The 17700-nt window shown below is 35.3% G+C and overlaps 2 long non-coding RNA genes across 2 annotated transcripts; both read right to left on the bottom strand.

Annotated features, from left to right (window-relative positions):
• Positions 1-6326: 6326 nt before the first annotated feature.
• LOC135149376 (uncharacterized) lies at positions 6327-8331 on the bottom strand. The gene is made up of 3 exons (XR_010287831.1): positions 8196-8331; positions 7370-7445; positions 6327-6552 (listed from the first exon to the last, which is right to left on the bottom strand). It is a non-coding gene; the product is annotated as an uncharacterized LOC135149376 (long non-coding RNA).
• Positions 8332-15175: 6844 nt separating this feature from the next.
• Positions 15176-17074, bottom strand: LOC135149715 (uncharacterized). The gene is made up of 3 exons (XR_010287877.1): positions 16954-17074; positions 16128-16203; positions 15176-15310 (listed from the first exon to the last, which is right to left on the bottom strand). It is a non-coding gene; the product is annotated as an uncharacterized LOC135149715 (long non-coding RNA).
• Positions 17075-17700: the final 626 nt, after the last annotated feature.

The following is a 17700-nucleotide window of genomic DNA, read 5'->3' as shown; positions in this document are numbered from 1 at the left end:
TTCGTAGGAGTATTATGTGAATTTTATGTATATTTTTGTGTTAATAAAAAATAATATTTTCTTCGTTTGAACGGAAATTTTGTTGGTAAAGGTGATATCTTGTTGCTAATTCAAAACTAGAATGGATTTACCAACAGAAAAAATTGTTCTTAATATTCTAGTTGATTAATTTTTCTCAACAGAATATGATGGTATTAATATTACAACTGATCACCAACAAATCAAGAGGTTGTGACTTCACAAAATTTCCAATATCCCAACCAATTTTTCGTTGTTAACTTACTAACATGGAACTGTTGGTACCACGCCAACAAAATGTGCCAACCAACATTATATTGGTAATTTTATCAACAAAAGATGTTCCGTTGTTAACTTTATCAATAGAATGTCTACAGGGCTTACTTCACTTTTCTTGTTGTAGTGGTGAATAAGGGTAAAATTTTAATAATTTATGATTCAATTTTGTTGTTAACAACAGTTGGCAAAATTATAATATATATATATATATATATATAGTACATTTAAATCTTTTTTGACATCCCTGTATTATTACTTTGATCACTCAGACTTTTTTTTTTGTATCAATTCCTAATGTAATCGATTTATCCTTGATTAATCCCTGGTAACGTAACCGGCCGGCCAACTCAATTTTCGAATTCTGATTAATCTTTATAAAAATTTTCGATCGAAGTATGTATAAGAGTTTATTAAATTTTGTTTTAAATTGAATAAATGTAAATTTTATAATATAGTACTTATATATATTTCTTACTTAAATTATTGTTAATGGTTTGATTTTGGGATGTATGTACAAGTTTCTTTTTGTATTTATTGTTTGAATCTAACTTATGATGTGATATATTTGAGGTAGACGAAAACAAAGATGCGGTGTATGGTCATGTTGTTACTGTCTCGACTTTGCCTGGCAAGTATTTGACGAGATGTCCGGGATCAAAAGTTGACAATTTTATCGATTTTTAGGTATTTTTTGACTGTGTTTTACATAATATTTTTCTAAAATGATTAATACTTATTTTTAGGTGTTTGTCAATTTTTAGGTATTTTTTTGATTTTGTCAATTGTTAGGTATTTATTGACTGTGTTTTGCAATTTTTTTTTATTAGAGTAAGGAGTAAAAATTGTAATTTTAAGTCTTGCTCGGATTTCTTTTGTCATTTGCAGTACCTGAAACGTGATATGCTGTTTTGTGTTTTTATGTAGTTTTGATAGACGAGCAGTTTTGATCTCATTATGCTTTTTAAATTACTTACTTGCACAAGGATTATAATTCTGTTGATAGGAGGTCTGAGGTATGTCGTAAAATAGTGGAGGCCTTTGAAGGCTGTGCAATTTTCCAGGCGGTTGATCACCGTATTGACAGCAATTTGATTGTAGATTTACCGTCTCCACTTATCTTAAGGTACATTTAAGATTAACCACACAATTAATGTAATGTATGATAGGCTTTGATTTATACACACGTGATATATATTGTTAGAACCATTTAGATATTACATGTTAAGGTTCTTAATTTAAATCATGTTCATAGGTTCGTCATGCTTCTGAGATCTCATTTCAGTGTTCTTTTATTCTTTATAGCATTTGGCAGATGTCCAACTGTACTCTATTGTAGTTAGTAGCCCTGTGCAATGAATGCATAAGTACTATAGATTGTTTGATTGCCAGAATTTTTTTTCTAACAGCAAGGTACAGGAAAAAAAACAATTTTAAGATAGAGAGCATTGATGCATTGTTGACATATAAGAATTTTAGGAAATAAAGGATGAATATTGCTCCCAGGATTTTATTGCATAAGGATGAATAACACATGCAACATACATATAAAAAAAATATTATTATTAACGGGTCGGTATTATTCTAACCAAAAAATAACAACAAATTTCATAGGAACCATTTCACAGTAGAAAAAGTCGGGTTTTTTCTCCTTGGCAAGTACTGCTCCGCTTAAGAGCATCTCCAAGGAAAATTTATTAGTATTTAAAGAAAATTCCCTAGATCCACAATTTTTTATCCATATAAGATTTATTTTTTTGTTGAATGTAGATATTTGGGCTTATTATGATTCATTGTTGTGCTATATACAATAAATAGTATTTATTTTTCGAGATTACACATACTAGTAGGCAGTAGCTTGGAATATTAATAGTTTAGAGGAATCTGTACCAGAAAAAATGAAAAAAAGAGGAACTTGTATCCAGAGGAAGGCACAGAGGAAGGCACATGCTGATTCTTTTCCTCCAACACATGTTTGCGCTTCAAAGCTAGCAAGAGACTGCTGCAATGATTACTTAGTCATCAACTTAAAATTGTATCATCCTATCCTATCCTATATTATAATACCTGAGTCTACCACACTCCAGTTAACCAATAAGAAAAGAAGAATTATTTTAGAGCCAATAAGAAATTGATCCTAAAATTTAGACCAATCAAATTATAACCCTTCTATAATTAATTAACTTGAACTTTAACCATGGTTAGTGGTAACCAATAAAAAACAAGAATTATTTTAGAGTCAATAAAAAATTGATCCTAAAATTTAGACCAATCAAATTATAACACTCCTTTAGTTAATTAACTTGAGCTTCAACCATGGTTAGTGGTTAAATTTTAATTTTTAATAATAAAAGATCAATCTAAAATTTAGACTAATCAAATTATAATATTCTTTCTATATATTAATTACCTAAAATTCCAATCATAATTAATATTTAAATTATACCATTGAGACGATATTAATAAAACAATAATGATTAACTACAATGCACACCAAAGTCCGTTCTAGACCAAGTCTGAGTCATGGAACTCCATGTAATAAACCAATTTAATATATTCCTACACAGCTTCAAATTCGGTGGCTATGGTCTATGGACAAGACAGAGAACAACTAAAAAGGTAGAGTATATCAAAGAGGCTAAAGTTCCGATAGCAACAATTTTAAGACAAAATTTACATTATATCGGTGGCTGAAAATAAATATAAAAATCTAATATATATTTATTTTTTAAAATTTTATTTACATAAGTGAATTTTTATAAATTTATACTTTTACAGCATACTCTATTGAATTTAAGAATTTATATTAGATCAGTTTAATAGATCTTTTTTAAATTATGCGAAACAAACGAGCTTTTTATATATTTGATGACAAACAAACAGTTTTCTTTTGTTGCAATGGTTAAAATGTTAACATGTATTACGTGACGTGCATGGCCTTTCGAGTATTATATGATATAAAATTAAATATTTTCTATTTTAAAAAATTAAATTAACACTCATCTATAATAAACATCAATTTTATAAATATAAATATATAATTATAATGAGAGAAATAATATAAAATCAAAACAAGTTAGCATCCAGAATGATCAGTTTTTAGAAATCTCACATGGACTTTGCAGTTTAATACAACAAAATTTTCCTTATATTAGTGGTTAAAAATAGATACAAATATCAAATATATTTATCTTTTCAAATTCATAATATTTAATTTACATAAGTAAAGTTTTACAAATTTATATTTTTACTGCATGCTCTACTGTGTTTAATAATTTATATTGATTCATAAATAAGTTAAGTGCATACCAATTTTTTAAAATGTGTCTATAAAGACTAATCATGCAGATCTAAACGAATTTATGCTTACAAATTAAATAAGTTATATATAATAATAATAACTGATATTAGGGGATGCTTCCACCCGATCCGATTAACCTTAATCTGACATTACCTTATATACTATAAAAAAAATTATATATAAATATTACATAATTGTTGAAAATAATATAATTTTATATGTACATCTTTTGTACTCTTATTAGTTTTGAATATTTCATATTATAAAAACGAATTAGTTTAGATCAGCATCGGTGCAAATTGGAACTAAAATGAGATAATTCAAATTTTGGGACCGAAACTAGGAGCATGGGTTGCATTTCACGATCTCTAAACAATAGTCGATCCTTATACTCCCTTCGTCCCGGCCAATAGAATACAATGGGGGATGAGGGCGCCACGCGGATTTTAATACTTCAATAAAGTATAGTTCTGTAACTTATTTTTAAAATTTTCTTTTTTTTTGTATAAAAATATAACATTCATATTTTTATACACAAAAAAGAAATTTTAGAAATAAATTATAGAATTATATTTCACAAGAGGCTTAAAACGTGTGCTGAGCAGTGAAAATGAAACGTATACAATCGAATGGGACGGAAAGTGTATGATATTTGATTGAAAAGAAAATAAGGTTATTTCATTTAATATAATACGAGGGACATTTACGGTTAATCAAATTAGAATATTTAAGAAATAATATTATTTTTTAAAAAAATTTATACCTATATTATGTAATAAAATTTTATAAATAATATCAAAATAATATATACTTTATTTTATAAATATACAAATTTATCTTTATTTTATTAAAATAACCATTCGGTGCGTAGCACGGGTAAAATATTTAACATATTTGTTATACATATTACCAACATATTTAACATATTTGTTATACATGAAATATTTTTGTACGATTATAATATTTTAAATGGCAATTATTACTTTTAAATTAAGATAATGAATATTCTAAATTTTAAATTTTTAAACATTATTTAGAATTTTATATTCAGCGAGCACTTTGTTATACATGTAGTTGTGAATGTTTAACCATTTTTTGTTCAAATAAAATTTTGACAACTTTTAATTTAAAGTATATATTTAAATTTATTTTGTAGACGTATATTCTTTCTCTTAATTAGCTGATATATTTATACGAAACTTTTTTATTTTATATTCCAAAACAATTCAAATATTTATTTTATTTTTAGAATATAAAATAAACAAGTCCTCTACAAAAGTACAATAAATAAATTATTATCTAATAGAAGGACAAATATATCAAATTATAAAGTTATAAAGATAATAATAAAAAAATGAATTAGATAATACAAGTAAAACAAACATATCAATGTATAATATAAATATAGAGTTAAGTTCTATGGAGTATAAAAAAAATTGGAGTATTGAAGTACAAAGTTGGATAAAATGTAATCTAGTCATCTAAATTTCAAATTTTTTTGTCCAATAATATTTGTAAATATTTGACAACATACACATTATATTCTGCAACATAAACATCGTAATCAAATGGTTGAATAATTACTTTTATAAATCGTTGGACTCTATGTTCTGCACTATAACTAATAAGCAGAAGAATAATCCTAATACTTGTTAAAGTCGAAAGATATTAATGATTAATTGACAATTATGTGCAAGACAACTTATAAATGATAGATTATATCAAAATTTGGATAATCAAAGATATTATATAGGATCAAACTAAAAAATTATGATTTGTACTCCAATACTCCAATGTTTTTGTGTACTCTATTGAACTTAACTCTAAATATATTTGTTTATACAATAAAATTGTAAAAAATGATTAAACTGTATAATAAAAGTAGCAGCATACAAAGACTCCAAGGCAATAGAAAAAAATAAAGCAGAGGGTCGAAAGAAAAAATCAAAGCAGAGGGACGAAGAGTAGACTAAAGATAATAAATGAAAAGAGAATGATAGTAGAATTCTGTACATAATTGTGTATCAGTTTCTATCCTTTTAAAAATTAAAATTTATCAACATCTATATCAATGTTATGTATATCTTCCTTTGTTTTAACACTACATAATCATCCATATCTATGTATATTTCGACACTCCCTTTCACTCGAAATCTCGTTTTTGAGTTTCACTCGAAATCTCATTTTTAAGTTGAAGAGTGGATCACAGACATCCGCCAACCGAGCACTGATATCATGTTGAGAACTGATTCATTTAAAATTTTAAAATAAGAAGGCCCCAAATGGATACAATATAGCAAAGAGTAATTACCATACGAGTAATAGATAAACTTCCGCTCGGTTGAACCAAAATCCTACATGTGTAGCCTAAATATTCACAAAATGTACCAGATATGTCAGAGATACCGAGGAATATGTTAAAAAAATCCAATCTGAAGCATATCCCGGTATCTATTTTAATTAATAAGTAATTCTGCGCTGTTCTCTTAAAAATAGAAACTAAACTCAGTGTCTTCATCTTTTGCTTTTACCAGGAGCACACAGCACTGGCCACTGGGATGATTAATTGTAAATTCTTCCACAGCCGTCTTAACAACTTTAGGGAGACTGGTATGCCGGACTTAACCTTGGCCAACAACCTTCTGAACGTCTTGTGTGACAGCCTCAACCCCGGGGTAGGAGTTGACGTCACTAATAATAAAAAGGAAACACAACCTGAATATACTAATAATAATAATACAACCCCTGACTAGGATCTGGCCAGGTTTAAGTATGATTTAAGTCACCTGAATATTACAATACCATAAATCTTAAATCCGAATAAACTCGCTAATTAATACAATACCGTAACTTATAATATCTGACTCCACTACCTCAAACGTGCCCAACATGGGTGGAGGGATGGAACCCCGTCCACTGCTGGTCAATGGTCGTCTAGGCGGTCTCGTTCTAGGCATCTGAAACAGTTATGTAAATATTTTGCAAGGGTGAGCTATGAATCGCTCAGCAGTACCAATATGAATAAACATAAGATAAAATCATAAAACAGTTTATAAGAGCAAGAGAATAGAAAACATGCATGCTTCGAACATAAAACAGTAAATCATCATTTGATATGAAACTGGAAATCAACATTTATTAGCATGCCGGAAAAATGTGATAATCATAAGTTTTAGTTTCAAAATTTTATCACTAGCATGCTATACAGGTTTTTTATCTAAAACGAATATCAGATATATTGGACGCTTAACAGGTGAAGACAGCTGATCAGTCTATCAACACCGGACGGCTCTAGTCGGCCATCACGAAATAATGTTCCGGAACCTAAAGACTAGCTAGGTCTTTAGACGCTGGACCAGGTGGTTTTGGGTGTGTAAACCACGCAAGCCTCTTACGCCACCATGCTGGGTCGTTATCAAATAACGGAACCTCTTACGCAGCTCCAAATAGAAATATCTGATCCATTTCCAGTTTCAGTTTGATTCGTATCCATCCCATTTTCAAAACCATTACATGATATTCATGAATCAATACCATGTCTAAAAAATTATATCGCAGGTTTAGCAATGATAATCACTAAACATTTTCAGAATTTAAATCACAACCGGGATAGATATCCAAGTTACTATTCCCCTAAAACAATTTAAAAAGATATTTGAATTCCATAGTAATCGGGGAATATGTACTTAAAACATTTGACATTTGAGATGCATTCTTGCTCTACTTTATTCATATATAATCTGAACCATCGAGAGTATGGTCAGTGGTACTTGCCTTGCTGAGGTATAGGAATCAGATGCTATGAAGGGAGTCGACTAGCCTTTCGAAAACTGGTGTCCCGAAACAGAACCTACAGGATCGAACAATCCTAAATTAGACAGTCTCTATGTCAGACATCATCGCTAGACTCTAACCCCTTCGATAGTACAACCCGACTCAAATATAAAGGTAGTACAAATAAGCAAATAAGGCTCACACAATTCAAATCAGGTTCGGGTTGAATTCAAAATGTACGATCCACTGATAGTACGAGAAAATAGGGTTATAATACTTTTCATAAAATATTACACCAAGTCACATATATATACATATATATATTATTTATAAACTCGGTTGATAGCTCGATAATTACAGGAGACGTTCCCGTATAATTTAAAATCTAATTTTATTTAAAAATCGGGCAGCACCTCCTCTATTTATCGGACTACCAGTCGATATTATATCGACACAACAAAACCAAAACAACCTGTAATCAATCCCAATAATCCAAGTTACAAATACCAACTAATCCAACAAATAATCCCAACAACCGAAATAAAAATTAAAAGCATATCGGAAGCTCAAGTTCATGACTCAAATCACTAGACACTCCACACAGCCACACTAATTAACGTCCGTAAATAATATACTTGACCCCCAGACTCACCCACGCTGTACACACTGGAACACACACAGATACGCACACAAAACACACACTGGACACACGGCCTCGATACTCTGCACTCGCACACACACGACCTCAGATTCACACACACACAATTACACCCACAATCGCACATATATACGCATATATACAGCAGCTAATCGGTAGGAAACGAACTGAAAAATGGGAAGGAAGGAAGAGGGAACGGAGGCTGGCAGAGGTGGCCGGAAAACAGAGCACGAGCGTCGACTGGGGGCGAACGGCGGTGAACCAGCGGCGGCCGGAAACCGGAGAGGAACCAGGGAGAGGTGCGCGCGCGGGGAGAGAGATTTAGGGAGAAATGAGAGTTCAGAGAGATTCAGGCGAGAGAGAGAGGTGTGAGGGTGAGAGAGCGTGGAGAGATTGAGTTTGTGAGGGAGAGAGAGTGGAGAGAGATTTGAGAGACGGTGGAGAGATACAGGTGAGAGAGATTGATGTTTTAGTTTATAAAAAAAAATTAACACAACTGATTACAACAGAAGCTTGCCACGTATCTAAAACAAATGACACGCGGCCCTGCCAGCTCGGCCTCGGACTGTTTTGACAATTTAACGAACAAACTCACAGATAAAATGATCCAGACAAATACCAAAATAATTTTAAAATTCTTAGAATAATTAAAAACTAATAAAATATGATTTTCATGATTTTTGGATCATTTTTGAAATTATTAAAAACACCCCACTTGAAACTACACAGAAAATCATTTAGAGCTGACTGATTATCGAAATATCACTCTATGAATTTTATAAATCTCTAAAAATATTTAATGAAACTTTAAAGTAATGAAAACGATTTTATAAGCAATACACAATTTTATAAAATTCAATCTCTATAAAATCCATAACAGATAGAAATCAATAACACAGCTCGACAATCAAATAGAAATGAAATACACCGACTCTCGAGAACATAATCACAGCACAACCAGATAATACTGAGCACATAATAAACAGATAATAAATTTATTTATTAAATATTTACAAATTTACAGATCGTTATAGTCTTCCCCCCTTAAAAAGATTCTGCCCTCAGAATCTGGACTAACTGAACAAGTGAGGATATCTGTCTAACATCTCTGACTCTAGTTCCCAGGTAGATTCTTCTACACGGGGATTCCTCCAAAGCACTCTTACAATCGGAGTAGTCTTATTCCTAAGAACTCGCTCCTTGCGATCTAGAATCTGAACTGGTTGTTCTATATAAGTCAAGTCTGGCTGAATCTCAATTGGTTCATACTCAATGACTTGGTTTGAACCAGGAACATATGGCTTCAGCATGGACACATGAAAGACATTATGAATATGTTGAAACTGAGGCGGTAAGGCTAACTCATAAGCGACTTTACCCACCTTTCTTAAGACTTCAAATGGCCCGATATATCTAGGACTCAACTTACCCTTCTTACCAAATCTAACCAATCCTTTCCATGGCGAGACCTTAAGTAACACTACTGACCCGACTTTTATATCCATATCTTTTCGATGCTCGTCTGCGTACTTTCTCTGCCTGTTCTGAGCTGCTTCTAACCTTTCACGAATTAACAACACTGCTTCTTTGGTTTGCTGAACTAGCTCAGGACCTAATAACTTTCTTTCACCCACTTCTTCCCAGTAGAGAGGGGATCGACACTTACGACCATATAGCGCTTCATAAGGTGGCATTCCAATACTGGCGTGATAACTATTATTATAAGAAAACTCTATTAATGGTAGGTGATCATCCCAGTTTCCCTTGAAATCCAACACACAAACTCTCAGCATATCCTCTATAGTCTGAATTGTCCTTTCACTTTGCCCGTCTGTCTGAGGATGGTATGCAGTACTCATCTTTAACTTGGTTCCTAAGCACTCTTGAAACTTAGACCAAAATCTCGAATTAAATCTTGGATCTCGATCAGATACAATTGCTACAGGAACTCCATGCTTAGTCACAATCTCATCCAAATATAACTTAACTAACTTTTCTAAAGAGTACCTTTCATTGATAGGGAGAAAATGCGCGGACTTAGTTAATCTATCGATAATTACCCAAATAGCATCGTGGTTTGATCGGGTCCTCGGTAGGCCAACTACAAAATCCATTGCAATCTCTTCCCATTTCCATTGGGGAATCTCTAGAGGTTGCAGCAATCCACTTGGTCTTTGGTGTTCCGCCTTCACTTTCTGACAGGTTAGACATTTGCTGACCCAATCTGCTATCTCTTTCTTCATTCCTGGCCACCAATAATTTTCCTTCAAGTCTTGATACATCTTAGTACTTCCTGGATGAATTGAGAATCTAGAACTATGAGCTTCTTGCAAAATTTCACCCTTCAACTCAGGTACATTTGGAATCCAAATTCTGGAAGAAAATCTAAGGATACCCTTACTGTCTTTTTGGGTGCTAATTTCTTCACCAGTCAAACTATCTGGGGCTTGATCCATGACTTCTTCTTGACATCTTCTAATCTTTTCTAATAACTCTGGCTGAAATATAATTTCATGCGAACTCTCCTTTTGACTCCCTGGAGTTTGAACTTCAATCTTTAACTTTTCCAATTCCTTTGACAGTTCATCAGCGATTCCCATCAGATTTAATCTTTCCTTCCTACTCAATGCATCTGCCACTACATTAGCTTTACCTGGGTGGTAGTTAATAGAACAATCATAATCCTTAATCAATTCCAACCACCTTCTTTGTCTCATATTCAAGTCCTTTTGAGTAAATATATATTTTAAGCTCTTATGATCTGTGTAAATATCGCACTTCTCTCCGTACAGGTAATGTCTCCACAACTTCAAAGCGAAAATAATTGCTGCCAACTCCAAATCATGAACTGGGTACTTTTGCTCATGGGGTTTCAGTTGTCTAGACGCGTATGCAATAACCTTATCGTGCTGCATCAATACACAACCTAAACCCTTCAAAGAAGCATCACTGTAAATAACAAAATTACCTCCTTCATCTGGCAATGCTAACACTGGAGCTGTTACTAACCTCTTTTTCAATTCTTGAAAACTTTCCTCACATTTCTCATTCCAAATAAATTTCTCGTTCTTTCTAGTCAACTTAGTCAATGGAGTGGCTATCTTGGCGAAATCTTTAACAAATCTCCGATAATAACCAGCCAATCCAAGAAAACTCCTTATCTCTGTTGGGTTCTTTGGCTGTTCCCACTTGGATACAGCTTCAATCTTTGCGGGATCCACTTTAATACCATCTTTACTAACCACATGCCCTAAAAATTGAACTTCTTCCAACCAGAATTCGCATTTCGAAAACTTAGCATATAACTGCTTCTCCTTTAGTCTCTGCAAGGAAATCCTCAAATGCTCCGCATGATCTTCCTCAGTCCTTGAATAGATTAAAATATCATCAATAAAAACAATTACAAACTTATCCAAGAACTCCTTGAATACTCGATTCATCAAATCCATAAAAGCAGCTGGGGCATTTGTAAGCCCAAACGACATAACCAAAAACTCATAATGTCCATATCTGGTTCTAAACGCTGTCTTTGGTATATCTTCAGGTTTAATCTTTAACTGATGGTATCCAGATCTCAGATCAATTTTAGAGAAACAACAGGCTCCCTTTAGCTGATCAAACAAATCATCAATCCTGGGTAAGGGATACTTATTCTTAATAGTCAACTTATTCAATTCCCTATAATCAATGCATAATCTCATCGTACCATCCTTCTTTTTCACAAACAGTACCGGAGCACCCCACGGGGATACACTCGGTCTAATTACTCCCTTATCCAACAATTCTTGAAGTTGCTTAGCCAATTCTTTCATCTCTATTGGGGCCATCCGATATGGCGCTTTCGACACTGGCTCAGCTCCAGGCACTAAATCAATAGAAAACTCTATTTCCCGATCCGGTGGTAATCCTGGCAATTCCTCAGGGAAAACTTCCGGGTATTCTCTTACTACAGGAATCTCTTCTAATTTTGGAGTTTCTTTCTTGGTATCCAGAATATGGGCTAGATAAGCTTCACAGCCTTGTCTTAGCAGTTTCTTTACTTGCATAATCGAGAGAAATTTCTTTTCTTGTCTCTGTCCTTGAAAAACAACCTTTTCATTGTCCTCTGTAAATATAATCACCTTCTTTTTCTTACAATCAATCTTCACCTTATATAGAGACAACCAATCCATTCCTAAGATCACATCAAATCCTCCTAACTCAAAGGGTATCAAATCAGCTGGAAAGGAATGGCCTAAGATTTCTAGTTGACACTTGGGGCAAAACTGGTTTACTGAGACCTTATCCTGATCAGCTACTTCTATGGTTAACGACTCAGGTAAATCTTCCAACATTAGATCCATTCTACTTACACAACCCTTAGATATAAATGACTTGGATGCTCCAGTATCAAACAAAACTTTAACAGGTACGAAGTTAAGAGAAAGCGTACCAGCAACTACATCGGAATCCTGAGGGGTAGACTTCTTGGTCATCTTAAAGGTTCTGGCCCTCGCAGTACTATTAACTGGTCCCTGAGACGAGCTGCCTCCAACACTAGTCTGAATATTGCTCCTACAATTGTTGGCCACATGACCCACCTTACCACACTTGTGACAGGTTATTCCTGGATTCTGTATCCTGCATTCTGTCGAGTAATGACCCTTCTGCCCGCACCTGAAGCAATCCACATTCATCTTGCACAATCCACCATGTCTCTTTCCACATCGTTTACAATTTGCAATCGGGGTTCTCACGAACCTGCTTTGGTCGGAACCAACTGAAGTCGTACTGGGTCTAGCTGGGGGAAAGTTCTGTCTACGGAATCCTTGATTCCTATTCCTTCCGATACTCCCTTGAAACCTTTGGCTGGGTCCGCCTGATCCAGACTTATCCTCAACATTATCAAATTTCCTCTTTGTATCGCCTTTCTCTTTGGCGGCCAGCTTCTGATCACTTTCTATCACTAAGGCAGCCTGGACCACCGAGGTATATGTAGTGAGTTGTAAAGCTACAACTCCACTCCTAATCTCAGGCTTCAACCCTTGCTGAAACCTTTTAGCTTTCTGAGACTCCGTGCTTACATATACTGGCACAAAACGGGCAAGTTCTATAAACTTGTTCTCATACTCAGTCACACTCTTTTCTCCTTGCTTCAACTCCAAAAATTCAATTTCCATTTGGTTCGCCAAACTACTCGGGAAATACTTATTCAAAAACAACTCTGTAAATCTGGTCCATTCAACAGGACCTTCTCCTTCTAATGCCCGAGTAGACTCCCACCAATAATTAGCTTCATTCTTAAGGAAGTAACTAGCATACTCAGTTTTAAGCTCATCACTTACCTGGGTCAAAGTGAAGGCTTTCTCCATTTCTTTAAGCCACAGACTTGCAGCTACAGGATTCATTTCGCCTTTAAACTCCGGGGGCTTCACTGACTGAAAAGTCTTGAAACTAGTGGTCTGATTTGGTCCCCTATGAAAGGTCTGTTGTTGCATTTGCAGCTGTTGCTGCTGGATTTGCTGTTGTTGCTGTTGTATCAACTGCTGCTGCTGTTGTTGTTGCTGTTGGTATTGGAGTTGCTGTTGTTGAAATTGTTGCTGCTGCTGAGCCATTTGGACAGATTGCTGGCGCAGCATGTCCAGCACATCATTCATAGCAGAACCCCCAACAGACTCATTACCCGAAGAATTTGAATGGTTTGCTTTCTTTGGTGGCATTTTCTGAAACATTTTAAAAGAGAAAGATTCAGTTTTATTAAAAATTTACCCAAATTTTATATCTGTTGGGCTCTGATTATAATGAGTAGCTAAACCAACAATATCGTCAACAGAAATAACAATACAATGATAACAATCAACAAGAGCAACAGTGCAAAAATGAAAATGATACAACGGTAAAAGAAATATAATACAACAACCATACAATATCCAGATGCAAAGCTGAAAGAAATACAATCCAACAACAGTACACTACCTCATACATGCTAGAAAGAATATGGTACAAGAACTATACAACTGCTACAATACACAACCACTATCCGAATATACAACAAAAATACTGCTACTACAACATACACCTGAAAAGGAAACTATAGGATTCCGAACTCTACAAGGCACGCTAGTCCGGATCCTAACAGTCACAACTCCCAAAAACACAACATCTAGTCATTACCCCCAATAGATCCCAGCTCAAAAACCAACCAATCCACTAAATGCTGATAATGCACTGCCCTAGCTGTGGGACTAGCATAGGGCTCCACCTGACGGGCTCTTGCTATGGCAGCCTGGGTCAATGCTCTCACTCGGGCCTGGATATTTGGGGATGGTACTCGGACGCCCTGGTAAGGTCCAATAGGAACCTGATCAAGATGGGCTGCTAAAGTGGGGCTGTGCTCCCTGATAAAGGTCCTATCTACAGCCTGATGCACGTGATAAGGGATAGGAGACCTGATACCCGAGGGGTAGGTAGGTGATGGAATCTGTGGCAGCACAGGCGATGGCATGGATGGTGGCACAGATGGTGGCATAAATGGTGACATAGGTGGTGACACAGGTGGTCGCCCAGGCGGTCTAACAGCAGACGGCCCACACCCGAGTGGAAAGTCACGAACAGCAGATACGGATCTGCGGACTATGCGGGGTCTAGAGCTGGACTCAGCCTCAAAACCAGAAGGGGGATACTGAGTAGTGGCAATAGGGTTCCACTGAGGGAAGGACTCATCAGGGCTAGACTCCTGGCCCTGGGAAGATGAATGGTGAGGTGTCTCTGAATCGCTGGAAATCTCAATAGGAGCCTGCCCAGATCACAAACTAACATATCAAGGTTGATTCTCGTAACAATAATAGGTGCCAGGGTAACCTCCTTCGAAACCCTCGACTAAACTCCAGACTTGCGACTCTATATGAGTTGCCAACTCACACTTGAACAACTAGTCTAATGACTCGAGACCCTGTACCTAACCTAAATCAGGGACTTAAACCTGTGGCTCTGATACCAACTGTGACAGCCTCAACCCCGGGGTAAGAGTTGACGTCACTAATAATAAAAAGGAAACACAACCTGAATATACTAATAATAATAATACAACCCCTGACTAGGATCTGGCCAGGTTTAAGTATGATTTAAGTCACCTGAATATTACATTACCATAAATCTTAAATCCGAATAAACTCGCTAATTAATACAATACCGTAACTTATAATATCTGACTCCACTACCTCAAACGTGCCCAACATGGGTGGAGGGATGGAACCCCGTCCACTGCTGGTCAATGGTCGTCTAGGCGGTCTCGTTCTAGGCATCTGAAACAGTTATGTAAATATTTTGCAAGGGTGAGCTATGAATCGCTCAGCAGTACCAATATGAATAAACATAAGATAAAATCATAAAACAGTTTATAAGAGCAAGAGAATAGAAAACATGCATGCTTCGAACATAAAACAGTAAATCATCATTTGATATGAAACTGGAAATCAACATTTATTAGCATGCCGGAAAAATGTGATAATCATAAGTTTTAGTTTCAAAATTTTATCACTAGCATGCTATACAGGTTTTTTATCTAAAACGAATATCAGATATATTGGACGCTTAACAGGTGAAGACAGCTGATCAGTCTATCAACACCGGACGGCTCTAGTCGGCCATCACGAAATAATGTTCCGGAACCTAAAGACTAGCTAGGTCTTTAGACGCTGGACCAGGTGGTTTTGGGTGTGTAAACCACGCAAGCCTCTTACGCCACCATGCTGGGTCGTTATCAAATAACGGAACCTCTTACGCAGCTCCAAATAGAAATATCTGATCCATTTCCAGTTTCAGTTTGATTCGTATCCATCCCATTTTCAAAACCATTACATGATATTCATGAATCAATACCATGTCTAAAAAATTATATCGCAGGTTTAGCAATGATAATCACTAAACATTTTCAGAATTTAAATCACAACCGGGATAGATATCCAAGTTACTATTCCCCTAAAACAATTTAAAAAGATATTTGAATTCCATAGTAATCGGGGAATATGTACTTAAAACATTTGACATTTGAGATGCATTCTTGCTCTACTTTATTCATATATAATCTGAACCATCGAGAGTATGGTCAGTGGTACTTGCCTTGCTGAGGTATAGGAATCAGATGCTATGAAGGGAGTCGACTAGCCTTTCGAAAACTGGTGTCCCGAAACAGAACCTACAGGATCGAACAATCCTAAATTAGACAGTCTCTATGTCAGACATCATCGCTAGACTCTAACCCCTTCGATAGTACAACCCGACTCAAATATAAAGGTAGTACAAATAAGCAAATAAGGCTCACACAATTCAAATCAGGTTCGGGTTGAATTCAAAATGTACGATCCACTGATAGTACGAGAAAATAGGGTTATAATACTTTTCATAAAATATTACACCAAGTCACATATATATACATATATATATTATTTATAAACTCGGTTGATAGCTCGATAATTACAGGAGACGTTCCCGTATAATTTAAAATCTAATTTTATTTAAAAATCGGGCAGCACCTCCTCTATTTATCGGACTACCAGTCGATATTATATCGACACAACAAAACCAAAACAACCTGTAATCAATCCCAATAATCCAAGTTACAAATACCAACTAATCCAACAAATAATCCCAACAACCGAAATAAAAATTAAAAGCATATCGGAAGCTCAAGTTCATGACTCAAATCACTAGACACTCCACACAGCCACACTAATTAACGTCCGTAAATAATATACTTGACCCCCAGACTCACCCACGCTGTACACACTGGAACACACACAGATACGCACACAAAACACACACTGGACACACGGCATCGATACTCTGCACTCGCACACACACGACCTCAGATTCACACACACACAATTACACCCACAATCGCACATATATACGCATATATACAGCAGCTAATCGGTAGGAAACGAACTGAAAAATGGGAAGGAAGGAAGAGGGAACGGAGGCTGGCAGAGGTGGCCGGAAAACAGAGCACGAGCGTCGACTGGGGGCGAACGGCGGTGAACCAGCGGCGGCCGGAAACCAGAGAGGAACCAGGGAGAGGTGCGCGCGCGGGGAGAGAGATTTAGGGAGAGATGAGAGTTCAGAGAGATTCAGGCGAGAGAGAGAGAGGTGTGAGGGTGAGAGAGCGTGGAGAGATTGAGTTTGTGAGGGAGAGAGAGTGGAGAGAGATTTGAGAGACGGTGGAGAGATACAGGTGAGAGAGATTGATGTTTTAGTTTATAAAAAAAAAAAATTAACACAACTGATTACAACAGAAGCTTGCCACGTATCTAAAACAAATGACACGCGGCCCTGCCAGCTCGGCCTCGGACTGTTTTGACAATTTAACGAACAAACTCACAGATAAAATGATCCAGACAAATACCAAAATAATTTTAAAATTCTTAGAATAATTAAAAACTAATAAAATATGATTTTCATGATTTTTGGATCATTTTTGAAATTATTAAAAACACCCCACTTGAAACTACACAGAAAATCATTTAGAGCTGACTGATTATCGAAATATCACTCTATGAATTTTATAAATCTCTAAAAATATTTAATGAAACTTTAAAGTAATGAAAACGATTTTATAAGCAATACACAATTTTATAAAATTCAATCTCTATAAAATCCATAACAGATAGAAATCAATAACACAGCTCGACAATCA

Source organism: Daucus carota, chromosome 9 (genome assembly GCF_001625215.2).
Source record: "Daucus carota subsp. sativus chromosome 9, DH1 v3.0, whole genome shotgun sequence".
Lineage (NCBI taxonomy): Eukaryota > Viridiplantae > Streptophyta > Magnoliopsida > Apiales > Apiaceae > Daucus > Daucus carota.
This window is presented reverse-complemented; position numbering and strand designations above follow the sequence as displayed.